The sequence below is a fragment of the Scylla paramamosain genome, unplaced genomic scaffold (genome assembly GCF_035594125.1).
Source record: "Scylla paramamosain isolate STU-SP2022 unplaced genomic scaffold, ASM3559412v1 Contig42, whole genome shotgun sequence".
Lineage (NCBI taxonomy): Eukaryota > Metazoa > Arthropoda > Malacostraca > Decapoda > Portunidae > Scylla > Scylla paramamosain.
The window spans coordinates 390,001-411,366 of record NW_026973707.1 but is presented as its reverse complement, the minus strand read 5'-3'; the positions used below and the strand labels follow the sequence as shown (position 1 = coordinate 411,366).

General features: G+C 41.7%; 2 long non-coding RNA genes across 3 annotated transcripts in view; both read right to left on the bottom strand.

Annotated features, from left to right (window-relative positions):
* Window positions 1–1,814: 1,814 nt before the first annotated feature.
* Window positions 1,815–21,366, bottom strand: part of LOC135098050 (uncharacterized) — a 19,782-nt gene continuing 230 nt past the window's right edge. Inside the window, exons 1-4 of one of the 2 annotated variants that reach the window (XR_010266514.1) lie at window positions 21,235–21,366; window positions 7,958–8,058; window positions 6,865–7,424; window positions 1,815–2,996 (exon numbers count right to left, since the gene is read on the bottom strand). The exon at window positions 21,235–21,366 is cut by the window's right edge and continues 230 nt beyond it. This is a non-coding gene — a long non-coding RNA (uncharacterized LOC135098050). Of the gene's footprint in view, window positions 2,997–5,459; window positions 7,425–7,957; window positions 8,059–21,234 lie in introns of those variants that run through there. The other variant, XR_010266513.1, reaches the window with a different exon arrangement.
* On the bottom strand, window positions 12,463–21,218 carry LOC135098051 (uncharacterized). The gene is made up of 2 exons (XR_010266515.1): window positions 20,310–21,218; window positions 12,463–12,992 (listed from the first exon to the last, which is right to left on the bottom strand). It is a non-coding gene; the product is annotated as an uncharacterized LOC135098051 (long non-coding RNA).

The window sequence follows — 21,366 nt, the reverse complement described above, 5'->3', positions numbered from 1 at the left end:
TACCAGTAACCATCACTGTGTTAGAAATATTGCTGAATCACAGGACTGACCGTGACTTTTCTGTTCCATGATGCAATTACTTTTCTAACTGAAGGAGGAGAGAGAGAGAGAGAGAGAGAGAGAGAGAGAGAGAGAGAGAGAGAGAGAGAGAGAGAGAGAGAGAGAGAGAGAGAGAGAGAGAGAGAGAGAGAGAGAGAGAGAGAGAGTGTGTGTGTGTGTGTGTGTGTGTGTGTGTGTGTGTGTGTGTGTGTGTGTGTGTGTGTGTGTGTGTGTGTGTGTGTGTGTGTGTGTGTGTGTGTGTGTGTGTGTGTGTGTGTGTGTGTGTGTGTGTGTGTGTGTGTGTGTGTGTGTGTGTGTGTAAAGGAAGTGGCGAAAAATCGAGAAGTTTGGGATAGTTAAGGATGGTGACAAATGCTGCCCGGCAGGTGACAATTGGAAGACGCAGCTCGGAGGGAGAGGAGAAGCCATTAGCAGAGGTACACAGTGATCCGTTACTGGAGGGGAAGGTGAACTGATCCGCTGTCGCCCAAAGGAAACAAACCATTGGCAAGAAATCCAGCGTTCCCTCTCTTGCCATCTGCTCCTGTGCTGGCCAGACGTCACCTGGGACACAACCCTGACGCAATGTGCTGTTTCAGAGACCTTACAGAAATGCACACAGGAAAAATCATATTTGAAGACAATAAAAACATACAGCATAACGACTATCCCAGGGACCCTATAAAAATACACAGCAGAACTTCCTTTTTTTCAGGCTTTACAAAAACGTACACAGCAGAATAATTATTAGGAAGAGAATATAAAACTGCACACACCAGAACTCATTATTTCAGAGGCACTACATAAACAACGAAGTATAACTATTTGTAAAAATCCCTGTAACCTCACTACGTATTTGGAAATTATACTTTGAACCTAAGAGCTTAAGAAGCCAAAACAACAGTCAACAGGTCACAATTCCAAACTACGCCTCAGTCTCCAAGTCTTCCCACACAAGCATAACCTGAGTTCAGACACGTGTAGCCAGTCCACGCCGGGGATTACAGCACCAGCCATCACCTGCAGCCCTTCACGTCTGCCTCAGTCCAGACGCGCCGGGGCAAGAGGTGCTCAGTTGGCCTTTCAAGACAGTAATACCACTAACGATGCATAACATCCACACCACAGCGGCCCCACTCCACGTGTCTTTGATCTATCCCTCAATTGGCTTTACACACAACTCCGCTCACCGCTACCCGCTACTGATGCAGCCAATCCCTTCACTGCTCCATAAGACAGACCCGTTCATAACCGCCCTTCTTCACCCTGCCGGTGTCTATCAACCCCTGTGTAGAGGAGAGGGGGCAAGGCAGAGGTAATAGAGGTAAGGGTAGCAAGTAACACAGGCCCCATAGCAGATACAACCTTCGTAGAGCGCTGGAGAGAGGCAGTGAGCAGGCTAATGAAGCCTAACACACTCTTGAAGGGAACCTGAGAGGGGGAGACAGTAGGTGTGTGGATCACAGAGCACACCAGCCGGTACAGGGGGCCAGTGACGCGTGCTGTGGGGACTGACTCCTGGCAGCCTGACAAACTCACTGGTGCTAATTAGGTGAAGAGTGACCATGTTAGGAAGTTACATTACTGTTAGTTCTTATAATATTCTTTTGCTGCTACCAGTGTTGTTGCTGCTGCTGTTTTTATTATTATTATTATTATTATTATTATTATTATTATTAACATTATTATTATTATTATTATTATTATTATCATTAACATTATTATTATTATTATTATCATTACACCACCACCACCACCACCACCACTACCACACGTTATAATAACAAGCCTAACACTACCATAATCACCACTACAACCATCAATACCACAACATAACAACCCTTAACACACTCATTAACACCACCATCAACACCAACATCAGCAACACAATCATAATTCTAACACCACCACCACTCTTCCTACACGCATCCAATCATGACGCTGCGAGACACAAACACCACTCTATGTTTCCCTTCCCTGTCACATTTCCTTACCCTTCCCTCGCAATGTTTTCCTTTCTCTATCACACTCCCTCACTCCCTTCCCCTCCCCCCGCATAGCCGCCTCCCCAACAGGTTGTCTGGACCATTACTTTGTTTAATCTTAAGACAATGTCACACACAGGAGTTCCTTATTTTCTCCTCCCACCGACCAAATCTCCCGGGAACTGCTATTGTAAGACATGGAATCCTCCTTTATCCCGTTTTTTTTTTTATGTACGCTTCAGATTTATTCATGTCTGGTGAGGTCCGGCGGTGACTACACAATTACGTACACTACACGTCTATCTCTTATGTTTCCTCAGTGAAGGCGAAGATAAACTACATTGATAACCCCGAACCTTGTAACAAAGTCCATATTATCTCTTTCTTAGAGTGTGTGTGTGTGTGTGTGTGTGTGTGTGTGTGTGTGTGTGTGTGTGTGTGTGTGTGTGTTTCTTTCACGACTTTTCTCTGTGAGCGTGTGGTAATTCTAATCTATATTGCCTTTCTGTGGTGGTAATTACTAAGATCTTACGTAATTTTTATCTTCTGTTTTTCTTGCACGTGTGTATTTTTTTCTGTCCTTCCACGATGGTTTCCAGAGTGGCAAGTCTAAGCCATGTGAAGGGGAAAAAAACAACCCTCACGTAGTTCTCCGTGTCTCATCTCTTTTTTGCATTTGTGCGTCTTTCTCACAACAGTAACCTGTATATAATGAGTAAGGTAATTTTCGTCTCCGTGATGGAAATAACATAAGCCTGCCATAAAATTCTGCTTCTCATCTCTTTCTTAAACTTATATATTTTTTTTTTTCAGTATCGCTTCAGTAAAGGTTCTCTGTGTGGTAAACCTGAACTGTATTGCTTCTCTGTGCTGGTCACGTCACGAGCTGAAATAACTCAAATGCCATGTTAACTATCCAGGCTGCTTCTCTTTCCCACACTTCTAGTTTTGTCAGTCTCCTTCACAATGGTTCTGTGTGGTAAACAAAACAATGTTATTTCTCTGTCGTCAAAAGAAAAACAAATGTTAGGTAACTTTCCGTATCATCTTTCTCTCATGCTAGCTTATATATTTTTTTTCTATTTTATGTATTTATTCATTATTGACCACTCATTACTACACCACTAACTCATACTCATTACTCCATGCATGACCTCACCGTACCTGATTTTTATAATTAGCAGTCTTTAAAAATAAACCACTACCACATTTATTTCAGCCTGGTGGAGTCAAAGGCGCGAGTGTCGCTGATCCCCGGCCGTGTGATCACCGTTTTTATTTCACGAATAATATGTAAAAGTTATTTGCAAAATCTCAGTTTTGATCAGATTTAATTATTCACGAGAATATTATTTGACCTCACTTTAAATACTTCCATGGCAAAAAAGCCTCCCTGTAAATTAAAATTAATGAACATATTTTATTTGGCAGCGATACGGAACACATTATTTCTGCCTAAACTTTTCAGTCATGGCGTCTGGCGCTATACGTATGTCCGGCTGCCTATCTGACTGACCGGCTAACAGACTGACTGACTGGCTGAGTGACAATTGAATGACGGACTAACTGACGGACTTGCTGACTGCCATTACTACCAAAAAAAGAGAAAAAAAAATGAAAGCCTTCTCCCTCAAATAAATAAATAAATAAATAAATAAGGAAATAAATTAATAAAGCCTGTTAAACTATTAGTAATCATGAAAACTCTTGCAAACCCCGATAACTGCCACTGGAGTTCTTTAGAAGTCGCAGAAACGAGAATGAGATCTAAAGTGTGACGCTCTGATATTTATTTTTCAGTCTCACGTCTTTCTCATGTTGTTGTTATTACTTTAATGACTCACTTTTATAATTAATGGGCTTATACTCTTATTAATATATATATATATATATATATATATATATATATATATATATATATATATATATATATATATATATATATATATATATATATATATATATATATATATATATATATTTTTTTTTTTTTTTTTTCTGGAGGATTGAGTGTGTGTGTGTGGGTGGGTGGGTGTGGATGTGGAGTCAGTCAGTCTCTCTCTCTCTCTCTCTCTCTCTCTCTCTCTCTCTCTCTCTCTCTCTCTCTCTCTCTCTCTCTCTCTCTCTCATGCAAATAAATAAATAATGCTCAACTAACACCCACTTATTTTCATGCTCCCCTCTGTGCACACACACACACACACACACACACACACACACACACACACACACACACACACACACACAACTTTCCTCGTGAGCTCCGGGACACAATGTTCAGGCCACTGTCGCCTCCACCTCGTGTGTTTAATGGACACAATGGATAGCACAGTTCAGTGATTTTCTCCGTGCATTATGAAGGAAGTGTTGGAAGTCCTGCTACTGATTCCCTGCCGCCGAGGGACCGCTGCTGACTCCCCCGCCGCAGCCACCGTGACGTGACAACCCCTCGCCGCCCCACACTTCAGCAGCCCCGCGTCACGATTCGCCTGTCACGTTCAGCGAAGTCTCCATTCTTAAACGCTTTGCTCTCTCATTAGGACTGTTTTCAATGACCACTGAGTTAGTTAATTCGGTCGAAACGTTTAGAAATATGGTTCCGATGTGATTCTGTGATTTTTCATTTATTTATTTTTTTAACGTTTTTATTTGTGTTGAAATTTTAATCTTCCGACGTATTTTTCATGCCTTCACTTCAGATAAAATCAAAAGCACAGCACTTCCTTGAAAAAACACATCGATAAAAATTACCTCCCTTGCCTTGCCCTCCGTCACTCAAAACAGCACCTCCCTTCCTTCTCCCTCCGTCACACAAGACAGCACCTGCGTTACATAAGCCAGTCAATCCCCACCCCCTGTCGCCTCCTGTCTGGACTCCTGAGTATCGGTTCTCTTCATCTGCGTGGCATTATGTAAAGTACTCCATATGATGCGTGCTGCCTGCATGGTGGTGTTATCAAGGCAACACCAGCAGGTTAACACGCACACAAGCACGCACCCGCACGAACACACAAACGTCAAGTCTTGAGTCTCCGTGCACGTGCTTGGGAAGAATGCACGGTCGAGGTCACTGGCATCTCTATTCACTTCATTACTCTCATGTTTTTTTCTCCTCCTCTGTTCTCTTCTCCTACGTTTTTTTTTTTTTTTTTACAAAATTTTAAGCTAAAAACAAGACGACTTAACTCACACACACACATACACACACACACACACACACACACACACACACACACATACACAATCCTCCAAAAAAAAAAAAAAAAAAATATATATATATATATATATATATATATATATATATATATATATATATATATATATATATATATATATATATATATATATATATATATATATATATATAAAAGTGAACTCACACATTCCCAGGTCCTCCCTCCCTCCCAGCAAAAAGTGATCCCAAAGCAGCACACAATTACTGTCCAGAATAAACAAACAAACAATTGTTTAAATAATTACTTTTGACGTTGAATGGAGTAATTTTTAGATCGACATCATTTATGCAGAGAAGGAAAGAGAGACAGAGAGAAAGGCACAACATGTGATGCATTTTTAACACCGATGCATACACATTTCATGAGGGCGGCAGTGGGTGGGTGTGTGTCCCGCCAGAATATACTATAGACTCATCCCTGCCTCGCCTCTGCTCCTGCCTAACGAGATTACGGATAGAATCAACACACGTTGCATTTTTTAGCTCATTTAACTCATTAATCACAGCAAGTCATCGTCATCTCTTATGGTGGAGGCAAAGCAGGTGTGACAACGAGATCATGAACAGAATCAACACACGCTGCTTCTGACAAACTAATACACTCCTCCGTTGCATCAGCGATCTTTTAGTTTATCTCTTACCAGAGACGCAGGCCGGGCAGGTGTGACAACGTCATGAACAGAATCAACACACACAAAGCTTCTGACACACGCTACACACACTGATTTTGAATAAGCGATGTTTTTGGTTCGCTCATTGGTCACAGAGACTCCTCTACATCTCGGAATAAAACACAGAGGCCTGCCAGGTGAGACGTCGAGATCATGAACTGAAGCAACGCACACGCTGCTTATGACACGCCAGCCACACGCATTTCTCTCCATAAGCAATCTTTAAATTCGTTTTTTAATCATAGCGACTCTTCCTTATCTCTTAGTACAAAACGCAGGCCGCCAGGTGTGTCCTTGTACCGTCTTGGGTTACTGCCACCTGCCTCGGACCCGCCAGCTGCTACTCAAGCAGTTTTTAAGGGACAGATCAAAACAGTCTAAGTGGACTCCCCCTTGCTAAGCCGCAGGGCAGGACGGGGAACACGCAGACCCTCTTGTTTCATAATTTACGCCGCACAAGACATGCCAGGGGCTTCAGCGTACCGTAGGTGTATGTGCTGGTGAGGATATCTATGGTTTTCATTTGATATTATACTGTTTAGTTTGATTACTACTAAGCATGGTACTTCAGCTTAACGATACGTGTAAGAAATATAATTTCCTGGTGTTTATTTATTCATCAAAAGACCGCTCCCCCCACTTCCATGCCGTCTGGTCTTCCGTAGCAAACAATGTGACCTTAATCTTTAATACTAGGAATTGTTCCAAGTTGTTACCTCACTCACACAACCAGCGCTATCATAACGGTGTAACAATACTTCCTATCACAGCCGCAGCCACCCACCAACACAACACTATAAAGGTGAACAAGAATCATGTACTTCTCATAGCGGCGGCGGCGGTGTGTTGAGGCAGCACTTCCACAGTATACGGGAGAAAAATGGAGATATTTCCTTCCTATCACTATTAACGAGAACAAGAATCATGTACTTACTCTTAATAGCGGCGGTGGTGGCGGTGGTTATGGCGGTGGTGGTGGCGGTAGTGATGGAGTGTTAGTGTAACTCAAGCATTAAATTATTATCAAACCTATAGTTTTTTTCTAACGATCAATAATCATTCGCCATAGTCTCATCACTACAACACGCTTAGTGATCCGACTGTATGCGCTGCACCAATACACAGTCTTGATAACACAACATTGCAGTGTTCAGCACAAGAGACTTCCTGGCCACGGTCACAGTTACCATGGCGCCGCTCCGTCACGTGTGTTGAGAGCACTCGCCAGCCTCCTCCACGATGTGTCTCTCGTTATAAAGAGACTGCATAACCGCTACAGTCCTGCACCACACAGTTCACTCCCGAGACTCAGCATCTACTCAGTCCTGTCTGATCATCCACTCTCCCAAACACCTGCGTTATCCGGAATTCCTTGGCCAGGACAAAACTCACGTGCATTCTTCCTCTTGCGGCAGATCACTGTCCACGAGACCAGAGGCCCACTGCGTCACGGTGTCGTTTCGTCCCAACTCGTGTACTTGGCGCTGGCTTGTTCTGTAAATACATAGAGGCAGCGGCGTGATATCTGTCCAAGAAATTGTATTCACACGAATGTATCATGATTTTACATACTAATATAATTTTTTTTTTTTTTATATGGAAATAAGAGTTATGCTGTCAATAAAGGAGACGTGGACGCTGATAGAGATGAGCATGAACAGTGAGTGACGCAGCGAAGCAGCTCGAGCGTTTCAGCTCGTAACAAACCTGTGAGTAATTAACATGACTCACAAAAACCAAGATGAGGTGACGCAGGAACATTGCTGCTTACAATGAGACAGAGTGAGATGGAGGGAAGAAATTGCGGTAGAACTGGAAAGGATGGGAGTCACAGAGGAAGATGCAATGGACAGAAACAACTGGAGAAGACTCGTACAAGGAGCCAACCCCTCACTCTAGGAAACGGCGATAGGAGAAGCAATATTGTTATCTGGTGCGCAAGACTCATCAGTATATAGGAAGAATAAACTGCAGAAGACCTGTATACTTATACAACTATTTGTGGTAAGCTACATACTCGTACGTACATTTACGCCACACACAATCATATCAGCCTCGTCCCTTGAGTCTCGCGCTGCCAAGATGATTCGTCTCAGGATTCAGTTCCAAGTGCCGTCCATCTAGAGATCTGCGACGTCACAAGAGATTAAGGAAGGTCAGGCGAGCGAGGGATGGATAGGTAGTGTAGGGCAGGCTGGTTGTGAGATGGCTAGGACAGAGTGGAGAATAACTTGGATAGGGAATAAGGCAGGGGAGGAGAGAAAGGGATGAGTAGGCAGAAGGATGAGAAGTTGGGTGTGGGGATATATAGGTGGGGATAGGAAACAGTGGAAAAGGAATGACTGAATGCAAGGAGAAGCCATTACGAGTATGTAGAAGAACTATTGTGCGGCTTGTGTGTGTGTGTGTGTGTGTGTGTGTGTGTGTGTGTCAAAGTAATCAAATCTAACGTGAGTTTCAATACTACTTTGTTTCATTATGCTTTATATGATCACCAGAGACTTCACCTGTTAATATTTCACATTTGTGTGGTGGAGCTTCACTACTGGAGGCGTGAAAAGTTTGACATCCTCACTACTCAGAATAATTAAATATAACGATTTTTTTTATGCCACACTGTATGTTACCTTATATGAACACTGCTATTGTCTCCCTCTTAATACTCTGTGAGGTAAGTGTGTGGTGGAGATTCATCAGTGGAGGCGTAGAATGCTTAAGCTCCACACCACTCCCACTAATTGATTTTAACATGACTTTTTGCACCTTTTCTACGTTCTAATACGTTTGTAAAATCACTAGACTTCATTTTTCGTCTCAGTAGTTCATGTTAGGTAAGTGCGAGGCGGGCATTCACTAGTAGGGGAAATTTCTCAACCACTTCATCATTCTGAATAATTTCATCACGTGCGACCTACATTTATATTACAGTACTTTCTGAAGCAGCGTTAATAAACTCACCACATACTTGACTTTCCCTGACTGGTTCGTACAGATATTAAGTTAAAAGTAAGGCAGAAATTCAATGGTGACAGGAGCTTCCTCAGTCGCCTCACCACTGCACAGGTGTCAATATACACAACACTTTTCTTTTTACACATTATTTTCTGAAAGTTAATACACTCACCAGACTCGTGATATATTTTTGTCTCACTATTTCACATAAATACAAGGTAAGATAAAAATAAATCCACTTCACATGATGAAATTTAACAAGCCTTACTCTTTTTATACAGCACTCTCTGCTATGGTATTTAATCTAAATTAGCTCTCTTTTTCTCTCTCTTTTTCTGTCTTCCTTTTCTATGTTACGTAAGTACGAGGCACAGATTAACTAGCGAGGGGAATTTTTAAACCACCTCATGATTCAAAGCAATTCCATCCTAATAATACACTCCTTGTATCGTTCCTTATAACACTTTCTAAAACGACGTACGTAAATTTTTGTCACCTGAGATTTTTTTTTTTTCTTATAATTTCATATTGAGTGTAGCCGCCGTATATGTACACCTTACACGACGTCTAGAGATACGCACATACGTACATTGTAATGTGACATTTTATGTTTTATTTGTTAGCGTTATATTATTTGTAGCACCTGGTTGTTATACATGAGCAGTGTATGGCGCGCCTACGCGCCGGCACAACAGAGTGGGAGGGGAGTGTAGGGCCGAGGGGACGCGTTGAACTTGCCCTCTCAGTTATTTCTCTCGCCGAATGGTCGGTTGTTGTGACGTGAGTGTTGATAACGTACCTACAGCATAATGAACATCATAGGCTGTAGGGGCCCACCAGCGTCTCCAAAGCCACTTCACGCCAGTTACGCCTACACGTCAGACGTGTCTCGGAAGGCGCGGAGAGTAAATCCCAGTAAATCCCCGAGTTCTCATCCTGGTAAATCCCCAAGTGTAATCCCTTGCATATAACCAAGAAAACGCCTGTTCCCCGCACTGTGTATGTATTCATCATAGTATTAGATAACAGATTTAATGATGTGTCAATATAATTAATGTAACTACTTATAGTAATTAGATACTTATGTAACTGAGGATTTATTGATGTGTGTTAGTATAAGTACACTTAACGTAACATAATGACGTACATCAGATCACGCAGACGAGAGGGCGACTTGCTGTGTTTGTGCTGGTGGTGTTCATCTGTAGAACTGACTGAACCCGCTAAAGTGTAGGTCACTCTGTATTGACTCACATATGTTAGGGAACTGACGACGTGAAGTGTCACGACATTGATGTACTGCAATACTTGTTTTATCTACTGATATACTCTTCTGTGTTTTTCTCAGTATTAGTGATACTATGTTAATTCACAGGTTTGACCGCTTCTGAATACAAAGAGCGCGTACTGCACAGCTCGTTTCAGTCACCTCCAGTACAATACATTAATAGGCGTCGTACGGCGCTTACATTGAGTAAAAGAGAAAGGAGAATTTCAATATTTCAGTACAAGAACTTTTAAGCTTAATTTAAAAAGCCTTCCTTAACTTTTTACACGAGTTTCTAAGCTACCTTTATAATATTGACTTTGTTTTATGTACTTGATTTTTTTTTTTGTTATTATTTCATTGTAAGAGGCAGAATCTCTGTTTAATTCAACACAAGTAACTTCTTTTCTTCCACACAAGACTTTCTCAGCGACGTTTATAAATATTCATCAACAACCACCCAGACAGTTTTTCTTCCTTACAGTTTCATGGGTTTCATAACGTTTTATATTATCCTATTTATTATTTCACATTAAGTAAGAGGCAGAATTTAAACTTAATCTAACGCAACTGACTCCATTTCATATCCACGACTTTTAAATTCTCCGCACATTTATAAGTATTCATTAACAAACACCCTGATTTTTTCCTTCTTTACTCTCTCATGGGTTTTATAAATTTTATATGAGAACTGGCTTTGCTTCGATTCCTTTGTTGCCTGGACGACCCTGCTTGAGCTGTGTTGACTCCACCTCTTGAGTCTTTCGTCCCCGTGGGGAGCTAGTCACTTGGTACTTGGGCGGACGGTACTCAGGTCATATAAGCCTCAGGTCAGATGCTCCTCAAAACACATCAGCCTGAGCGCAAATAGGCCTCAGGACGTTTGGTACTCGACACACTGGGTACCCAAACCATTTGGTCCTCAAAATGTCTCTAGACTCAAACGTCTGCACTACAGGCTTCATGAAAGCAGCATTGTGGATCCGCACACACTAATATAACGTTCACCAACCCATCCATCTACTTATTCACCCACATTCACCCATCCACTCAACCACCCCCTGATTCACTTACCCTCCCATCCATCCAACCACTGACTCCCACTGATCCATTATTTATCCTCCCCATCTACTCACCAACCCATTCTCTAACCTGCCTACCATCTAACCACTCACCAACTGACCCACTCATCCACTCACCCACCCACCTATCCACAAAACCATTCACCCCCTCATCCACTGACCCATCCACTGACCCGGCCATCCATTCATCTATCCACACACATACTCACAACCATCCATGCATCCTTCCATTCATCCACTCACTCACCCTTGCATTCACACATCAGTCCATCCATCCATCCATTCCTCCACACATCTCCATATGCATCTACCCATCTACACATCCCTCCATACACACACCTATTCACTTACCCATCCACTTCTCACTCATTTCATTCACCTACCTACCCAGAGATTTATCCACTCACCAATCACCCACCCACTCATCCACGCATTAGCCATCTTCTCTCTCTCTCTCTCTCTCTCTCTCTCTCTCTCTCTCTCTCTCTCTCTCTCTCTCTCTCTCTCTCTCTCTCTCTCAGAAACTTAGTTGGAATACGAGGGCTCCCCATCAAAAAAAAAAAAAAGGAGAACAGGCAAAAGTGAAGGTTAAGATGGTGAAATCCGTTTTCTGTGGCTTGTAGAAGCAGGGGAAACTCTTCTATATTACACAGATCTATCTCCACCTCGTCTCTAGAAGAAGAGGAGAAGGAGGAAGAGGAAAAGGAGAAAAAGGAGAAGGAGAAGGAGGAAGAAGAGGAGGTATAATCTTGTGTTTTTTTGTAAGTAAAGAGATATTACTCTAATATCTTCCTTCTCAGTTCCTCCTTTTCCTCCTCTTCCCATTCTTATTCTCATCTCTTCTCCTTCTTCCTTGAGTTCTGCAGAGGAAGCAATAGATAAATTATCAAGTTTGCGATTTAGATGACAACCAAAGGTAACAACCAAAGGACATACCCACATATATATATATATATATATATATATATATATATATATATATATATATATATATATATATATATATATATATATATATATATATATATATATATATATATATATATATATATATATATATATATAAAAAAATGAATAAATACTTTCAAATAAATTGCATAAAATAATATTAAAAACAACAACAACAACAACAACAACTACTGCTACTACTACTACTACTAGTACAGGTAAAATATAATAACATTAATAAATTAGTAGTAATATTTAATCGAACAAAAATAAGAACAACAACAATAGCCACAACCTTTAATTAAAGAACAACAACAAAAACAACAACAACAACAAGAACAATAGCAATTATAAATAACTTTAAAAATAATCATGTATAATATAAACCTATAACATTCTCTCTCTCTCTCTCTCTCTCTCTCTCTCTCTCTCTCTCTCTCTCTCTCTCTCTCTCTCTCTCTCTCTCTCTCTCTCTCTCTCTCTCTCTCTCTCTCTGATAAAATTAGCTGGGATACGAGAGTTCACCATTAAACAGACAGCAGATAATGTTCAGATCGTGAAGTACATTTTCTATGGCTTGGAGAAATAGGGATACCTCTTCTATATCAAACAGCTCCACATCTACCAGGTCTTTAGAGGAGGAGGAGGAGAAGGAGGAGAAGGAGGAGGATGAGGAGGAAGAGGAGGAAGAGGATAAGGTAAAATGTTTTGGATTTTAGAAGCAAAGAGATATTGATTCAATTTCTTCCTCCTTGCTTCCTCCTACTGCTTATTCCTGTCATCATCTCATCTCCACCTATTCTTCTTTGAGTTCTGTAGAGGAAGCAAGAGATGAATTGTGAAGTTTGCACTTTGGATGACAATCAAAGAACACAGCGAGGGTGTTCAGTATGAGAGAAATAGAGAGGTTGCTTGTCTGGAAGGTCGTCTGGAGTTGATGAACGGAGGAATTCTGTTTTCGAGGCACTCAGTAATACTGTAAATAACCCACCAAACACTTTTATCTATATCAAACACTTTCATATATATATATATATATATATATATATATATATATATATATATATATATATATATATATATATATATATATATATATATATATATATATATATATATATATATTTATTTATTTATTTATTTACATAAATCCGTTGGGAACGGATTCAGACCAGGAGGAGGAGGAGGAGGAGGAGGAGGAGGAGGAGGAGGATTAGAAAGGAAAACAAAAAAGCAGCAGATATTTTGGTCATCGTTAAGAGGTTGGGACGAGGACAAAGAGAACAAGTACGAAGACTGGAAACACAAAAGGTACTTAAACCTTCCATCACCAGAATATCATGCACTTTATATTTCTGCCCGGAACCATGCCAAGTCTGTTCTCCAACTAGCCAAAAACTCCTTCATTAACAGAAAGTGTCAAAATCTTTTAAGCTCTAACTCCCCTCGTGACTTCTGGCATCTAGCCAAAAATATCTACAATAACTTTGCTTCTTCTTCTTTACCTCCTTTATTTCAACCAGATGCCACCACTGCTATCACATCTATTTCTAAAGCTGAACTCTTCGCTCAAACCTTTGCTAAAAACTCTACTTTGGACGATTCTGGGCTTGTTCCTCCCTCTCCTCTAGCTTCTGACTACTTCATGCTACCTATTAAAATTCTTCGCAATGATGTTTTCCATGCCCTTGCTGGCCTAAACCCTCGGAAGGCTTATGGACCTGATGGGGTCGCTCCTATTGTTCTCCTATTGTTCTCCTGCGTGCACCTTGCCTAGTCAAACTCTTTCATCTCTGTCTGTCAACATCTACCTTTCCTTCTTGCTGGAAGTTTGCCTACATTCAGCCTGTTCCCTAAAAAGGGTGACCATTCTAATCCCTCAAACTACCGTCCTATTGTTTTAATTTCCTGCCTATCTAAAGTTTTTGAATCTATCCTCAACAGGAAGATTCTTAAACATCTATCACTTCACAACCTTCTATCTGATCGCCAGTATGGGTTCCATCAAGACCACTCTACTGGTGATCTTCTGGCTTTCCTTACTGAGTCTTGGTCATCCTCTCTTAGAGATTTTGGTGAAACTTTTGCTGTTGCCTTGGACATATCAAAAGCTTTTGATAGAGTCTGGCACAAAGCTTTCATTTCCAAACTACCCTCCTACAGCTTCCATCCTTCTCTCTGTAACTTCATTCAAGTTTCCTTTCTGACCGTTCTATTGCTGCTGTGGTAGACGGTCACTGTTCTTCTCCTAAATCTATCAGTAATGGTGTTCCTCAGAGTTCTGTCCAGTCATCCACTATATTCTTATTATTCATTAATGACCTTCTAAACTAAATTTTTTGTCCTATCCACTCCTACGCTGATGATACCACCCTGCACTTTTCCACGTCTTTTCATAGACGTCCAACTCTTCAGGAAGTAAACATTTCACGCAGGGAAGCCGCAGAACGCCTGATTTCTGATCTTTCTAAAATATCTGACTGGGGCAAAGCAAACTTGGTTTTGTTCAATGTCTCAAAAACTCAATTCCTCCATCTATCAACTCTAACTGACTGTCTTCAGCCCCTCTCTCACCGCCGCAATGTTGCATATCTAGCTGTCTTCTACCGCTATTTTCATGCCAACTGCTCTTCTGATCTTGCTAACTGCATGCCTCCCCTCCTTCCACGGCCTCGCTGCACAAGACTTTCTTTTTTCTCTCACCCCTATTCTGTCCACCTCTCTAACGCAAGAGTTAACCAGTATTCTCAATCATTCATCCCTTTCTCTGGTAAACTCTGGAACTCCCTGCCTGCTTCTGTATTTCCACCTTCCTATGACTTGAATTCCTTCAAGAGGGAGGTTTCAAGATACTTATCCACCAATTTTTGACCACTGCTTTGACCCTTTTATGGGACTGGCCATTTTTTTTTATTAGATTTTTGTTGCCCCTGGCCAGTGTCCTTCCTACATAAAAAAAAAAAAAAACTCGACACAACCTTCCAGACAAGTATCCCCTCTTCTTCAATGACACTCAACTGCCCCCCTCTTCTACACTGAACATCCTCGGTCTGTCCTTTACTTATAATCTGAACTGGAAACTTCGTATCTCATCTCCAGCTAAAACAGCTTTTATGAAGTTAGGCGTTCTGAGACGTTTTCGCCAGTTTTTCTCACCCCCTATCCTCCCCAGCTGCTAACTCTGTACAAGGGCCTTATCCGTCCATGTATGGAGTATGCTTCACATGTCTGGGGGTTTCCATTCATACTGCTCTTCTAGAAAGGGTGGAATCAAAAACTTTTCGTCTCATCAACTCCTCTCCTCTAACTGACTGTCTTCAGCCTCTCTCTCATCGCCGCAACGCTGCATCTCTAGCTGTCTTCTACCGCTATTTTCATGCTAACTGCTCTTCTGATCTTGCTAACTGCATGCCTCCCCTCCTCCCGTGGCCTCGCTGCACAAGACTTTCTTCTTTCTTTCATCCCTATTCTGTCCACCTCTCTAATGCAAGAGTTAGCCAGTATTTTCAGTCATTCATCCCTTTCTCTGATAAACTCTGGAACTCCCTGCCTGCTTCTGTATTTCCACCTTCCTATGACTTGAATTCCTTCAAGAGGGAGGTTTCAAGACACTTATCCTTGAATGTTTTACTACCGCTTTGGACCCTCTTATGGGACTGGCATCTCAGTGGGCATTTTTTTTTTTTTTTGTTTCCCTTGGCCAGTGTCCCTCCTAGAAAAAAAAAATCGAGTGATAGTAAAAATCAACTCAACTCTAACGAAAAAAAAAAATAAATAAAAATTAAGTTCTTACAGTGGACGCTACACCCAAGATTTGCACATGAATCAGGTTTTTTTAATGTGGTGCTAATGTGAAGCATACTGTGTTGTTTTTCTAAGGGGGCGTTCATAAATGCCAATCAGCGTAACTTTGACCCTGACGTAGAAAGCCAAAGTCGGGTACTCTTGCAGCGACTAATATGGAGTTTGATATATATTATTCTGGTATGTTTTTTTTTTCTTTTTATGATACAACGGTAAAGAATTCTATGTAAGTTTAGATTTCTGAGGTGCGTTCATGATTGTCAATATATCCACCAATAAACGAGGACAAAAAGTCGGATATTCTTACACTGGACGTTATCACACTGAAAGCTACGACTTATTCTATATTTTCAAGTGTTGTGAGGTACAATATACAATATTTGCTTGAATTTGTGAGGTGAACTTCATGAATATCAAGATCCTTAAGTAGGAAAAGAAGGAAGTGGAATGCTCTTACACCGGGAGCTATCTAACCAAATGCTGCATCTTTCATTACGTTTTCAAGGGTAAAGCACACTGCACTGGCTTGGCCTTATGAGGTGTGGCTCATGAATATCGTTATACACACTCCTTAACTCAGCAAAAAGAAAGTTTAGTGTTGTTTACACACGTCGTTATCACAGTAAATGTTGCATCTTATCCTGGTATGTTTCGAGCGGTACAAGGTTAAAGCACACGATATTGGCTTGCCTTCCTGAGCTCCGGTTCATGAATGTCAATAAGCACACTTAAATAGGAAAGGAGAAAGTCTGATCTTATACTGGACTGTACATTATCGAATTAGGATTTTTTTACCCATGTGGTGCAAGGGTAAACAATATCTGCCATCTGAGAAGTGGTTCATGAATTTCACTCGCCACATTCAGTTAGGAAAAAAAAAGGAATATACGAGCTTCTTAAACTGGACTCAACGCTGTTCAGTTCAATCCTGTATGTTATTACGTTAACATAATTATACACGTGGCGCAAGGGCAAAGCAAACTATAGCTGTTTTCACGAGTGTGGATCAAGGATATCAATAAATTACAAACCCCACGAATACCATGCAGTCTTCGCAGCTTCCAAGGCACAGGAAAGTCAAATCTGAAAGACAAATCAAATCAAATCCGAAAGACAAATGAAATACATCTGCTCGGTGCCTCAGTTTCATCACCAATACAAGGGTTGTGCTAAATCTCCCTATCATCTGATTTTTCGTCCAAATTTTCCTGTCTCCTACCAGATCTTTTGTCCACAACTTGTTATCTGACGTGCAGTGATAAACACTTGAAAAGGGAGATATTGTCACTGGGATGTCAACATTTGCTGCCTAACGTACTGAAATAGGAACGTGAATTATTATTGTAATATCCAAAAGTTTTCTCTGACATGCTGTGATGAAGAAAGACATTAGAGATGTGTTATCATGATAGCCAGACTTCCCTACATGACGAAATTTGCTGCCAGACACAATGCGGTGGGAATAAATACGAGTACACTGAATATTACTGCGTTGTCCAAAACTTGCCATCTAACACGCTGTGATAGAGAGAAATATGAGAGGAAACTAAACATTATTGTGATATCCAAAGAGATGGTGGTCTCTGCAGCAGCAACGACAAACAGCTTGGTGTAGTCTGTCCATAATTTGCCATCAAATGCTCTATAATAGAGAGAGGATCAAATATCAGTGATGTTCTCAAGAGATGGTCCTCTTCGGTGCAGCAACGACAACAAACTCGGCCTAGTCTGAGCGAGTCATCAGGAAACACAGCAACAATGGTGTCCCCACAGCCTCCAAGAGTCACAGCCACATAGTTCTAGTGTCTCATCACTATTCACCAGCGGTAAGGCTTCCAATGATCTTTATTCATACGATTTGACGTCTTGTTCTTGTGCTTGTACCTGCGATCTTGCCTTCACTGTTATATTGAAGATTAGACAAGTTTATGGATGGGGATAATAGATGGAAGTAGGTAGGTGTGTTTCATACAGGGACTGCCACGTGTATGTCTGGTCGCTTCTTGCAGCTTCCCTTATCTCTTATGTTCTTATGTTCTTATGTTCTAGGTGTGTGTACGTAGCTTGCTTTACTTTATAATTATTGTCATTATTATTATTTTTTTTATTTATTTAATTTTTTTTTTATTTACTTTTTTTTTTCACGTGTCGAGGAACCTGGACAACGGCACAGCCACCAGGGGGAAATGCCCGGTCAACTTTCCGTCTCCCTCTCCCTCCAAACTAAAAATCGTCAATTTAGTTACGGAGTTTACTTGATACTTGTCTTGAAATCGCTCAAGTCGTAACAAGGAGGAAAAAACGAACAGATAAAGTTTACCTCAAAGGCCAATGGAATTTATGAACGGCTTAAACTAATTTGTATGTTAATGTTGAACAGCATACAAGTTCGACAGTGAATGGTGATGTAAATGAATACCCGTTGACAAAAAACAGCTATATATATATGGCACTGCAAGGGACACACAATGAGGGACAATACAACAAGTCGCCTCGTCACCCCGCCCTTGCCTGGTGTCCGCCTGCCCTGCCCTGCACCGCTGCCTCCAGGAAGGAAGGGATGAGAAGTGAGCCAAGCTGCACAAAGTAAAGATATGTTAACAAGATAACAACATCAGATACAACGGAAAAATAAATCAGGTTTGCGTTTATGCATTACGGTGTGTGTGTGTGTGTGTGAGAGAGAGAGAGAGAGAGAGAGAGAGAGAGAGAGAGAGAGAGAGAGAGAGAGAGAGAGAGAGAGAGAGAGAGAGAAACAAATAGGCAGAGAGAAAAGCAGGCATACACGGAGAGAAACAGACACAGACACAAACAGACCAAAAAGTACAGACAGAAAGACACACAGACCAGAAAGACACACACACAAATACAGACAACCAGACATACATAAAGAGAGGCAGAGTGCATTTTCACACTCGTACACAACCCTTCACCTTTATTATCCTGTACTACATCTTTTGCCTTTAGATCAGTGTAGCTTTATCACAGATACCCTCGTTAGGGCCAGCAAATTTACTTGAAGTTTATTCTTCCTTAACGTTCCTTCGTGTATTCCTACTTTTTTTTTTCTTTACGAGAGACTGACGTGAATAAAGAAAAGAGAAACACTCACTCAGACTCACTCACTCACTCACTCGCCAGTCCATCCATCCCTTCCCTCACTCACTCATTCACTCATTCACTCACTTCGCCAGTCCATCCATCCCTTCCCTCACTCACTTATTCATTCGCTCACTCATTCACCAATCCATCCATACCTTCCCTCTCCGTTTACATAAAGAAGGCACAACCAACACGTGACTCTATAGCCAAGCTGAGCGCTATCGCCACCTCGCCTCTCACTCGCTCAATGACGGGACAATAAACAAGGGAAAAAAGCGTAAAGTGACGGAAATTGCATAGGAAATTACACTCATAACTCAGGGTTCACGATACTCAGCCCCGCATCAGACACACACATACTCAGACGCACGCAGAGATAGGGAGGGGATACCATGAATGTGAAAGGAAAGGATAAGCAGCTGCAGCTCGCTCGCTCGCTCGCTCGCTCACTCACTCACGCTCGCTCTCTCTCTCTCTCTCTCTCTCTCTCTCTCTCTCTCTCTCTCTCTCTCTCTCTCTGGGTAGAAAGAAGAACGTAAGCAGGATCGTGAACCAAAAGTGTACAGTGTTTTCTTTTTTTTCTATTATTATACTTCTCGAAGCGTTTTCAATAAGCGAATACTTTTACACACGTGTGAATGAGACGCTATTTTATTTTCTCTTAAAACAAATTCCAGTTGTTTTACATGCTTTCCCCAGAGAGAGAGAGAGAGAGAGAGAGAGAGAGAGAGAGAGAGAGAGAGAGAGAGAGAGAGAGAGAGAGAGAGAGACTTATGGAGCTGGGTAGAACGAGAAAATATAGAAGATAAGTCATCAATATAAGCGTAAGTTCAGAGAGTACTGCAGCTAGAGAGAGAGAGAGAGAGAGAGAGAGAGAGAGAGCAGAGAGAGAGAGAGAGAGAGAGAGTACAGAACTACATTGTTACCAGATCGACGGAAGCAGACTAATGGACCATAAAACACATTGAAAGACCGATAAGTAGCCTCTTAAATTGTCACTCCCAGTCTTGCTCTCTCTCTCTCTCTCTCTCTCTCTCTCTCTCTCTCTCTCTCTCTCTCTCTCTCTCTCTCTCTCCTCTCTCTCTCTCTTTCACGATTTTCTCAAATACATCCGTGCGGTGAAAGACAAACACGCGAAGGAAAAGTGTCTCTGTGTCCCCGGAGTCGTGGTGGTGGAGGGCGAGGTTGTAAGGCGACACCTTAAGAATGCAGGAATCCACAAACCAGCAGTGTGATGAGGCGGCGGCCAGGCACCGCGTGGCATGGACGGCGGCAGTCGAGAGGGAGCACGGAGACGTACATCCCTGGCTGCCCTCGTCATTGTGATTTCCTAGTGGGACTGGTGCTGGTGGTGGTGGTGGTGGTGGTTGTAGTAGTAGTAGTAGTAGTAGTAGTAGTAGTAGTAGTAGTAGTAGTAGTAGTAGCAGCAGCAAGTAGTAGAAGCAAGTAGTACAAGTAGCAAGTAGTAGTAGTAGTAGTAGTAGTAGTAGTAGTAGTAGTAGTAGTAGTAGCAAATAGTAGTAGTAGCAGCATGAAGTATTAGTAGTAGCAGTAAATAATAGTAGTAGTAGCATCAAGTAGTAGTGTAGGATGACCAATGATAAACCGGGCAGGGCGTCTGAAATTGAATTCCCAAAGCGTTTCAAGCTGCAAGTGCCAGTTGGAATAATTTCCCCAGCAAACCACCTGGTGCTGACATGTGCCTCGTATCGTGAGCAGCCGACAACGAAACACAACACAAAATATTTCAAGGAACACACTACAAGTGACAGACAGCTATCATGAATCACACAGAATGAAAACAACTGACCCTGAACTTCATCAAAGACATTCACAAAACATAAATCAACTTACGCGGTACCTCCCGTCACTGGACACCCACATTGCATCCTAAACCTTCCCAGCTTGGAAGGACACCACAGGAACCTGGCGCACCCCGCACAACCCCTGGTAATTCACAATGTGTCGGGTCGCCGGCATTGCACCACCTACTCCCTGCACCGTAGCCACGTCACATAAATCCACATGAATCCTGCACAGCTATGCACCGTATGGAGGCAATCCACACATTTTCCCAGAACCATACCCACATCTAACAACACACATAATAATCACAGTCAAATAGAGACATTTATAGTGCTTAACATACCTTCAAAGGCCAACACAGGGCCTAGGTGCACCCCACACAACCAACACCACCCTGGTGTCGACACAGCCCTGGCCACGTCACCACTGGCCACCCAGAACGCACTTGATAACACTTCACTTCCCTATATATTAA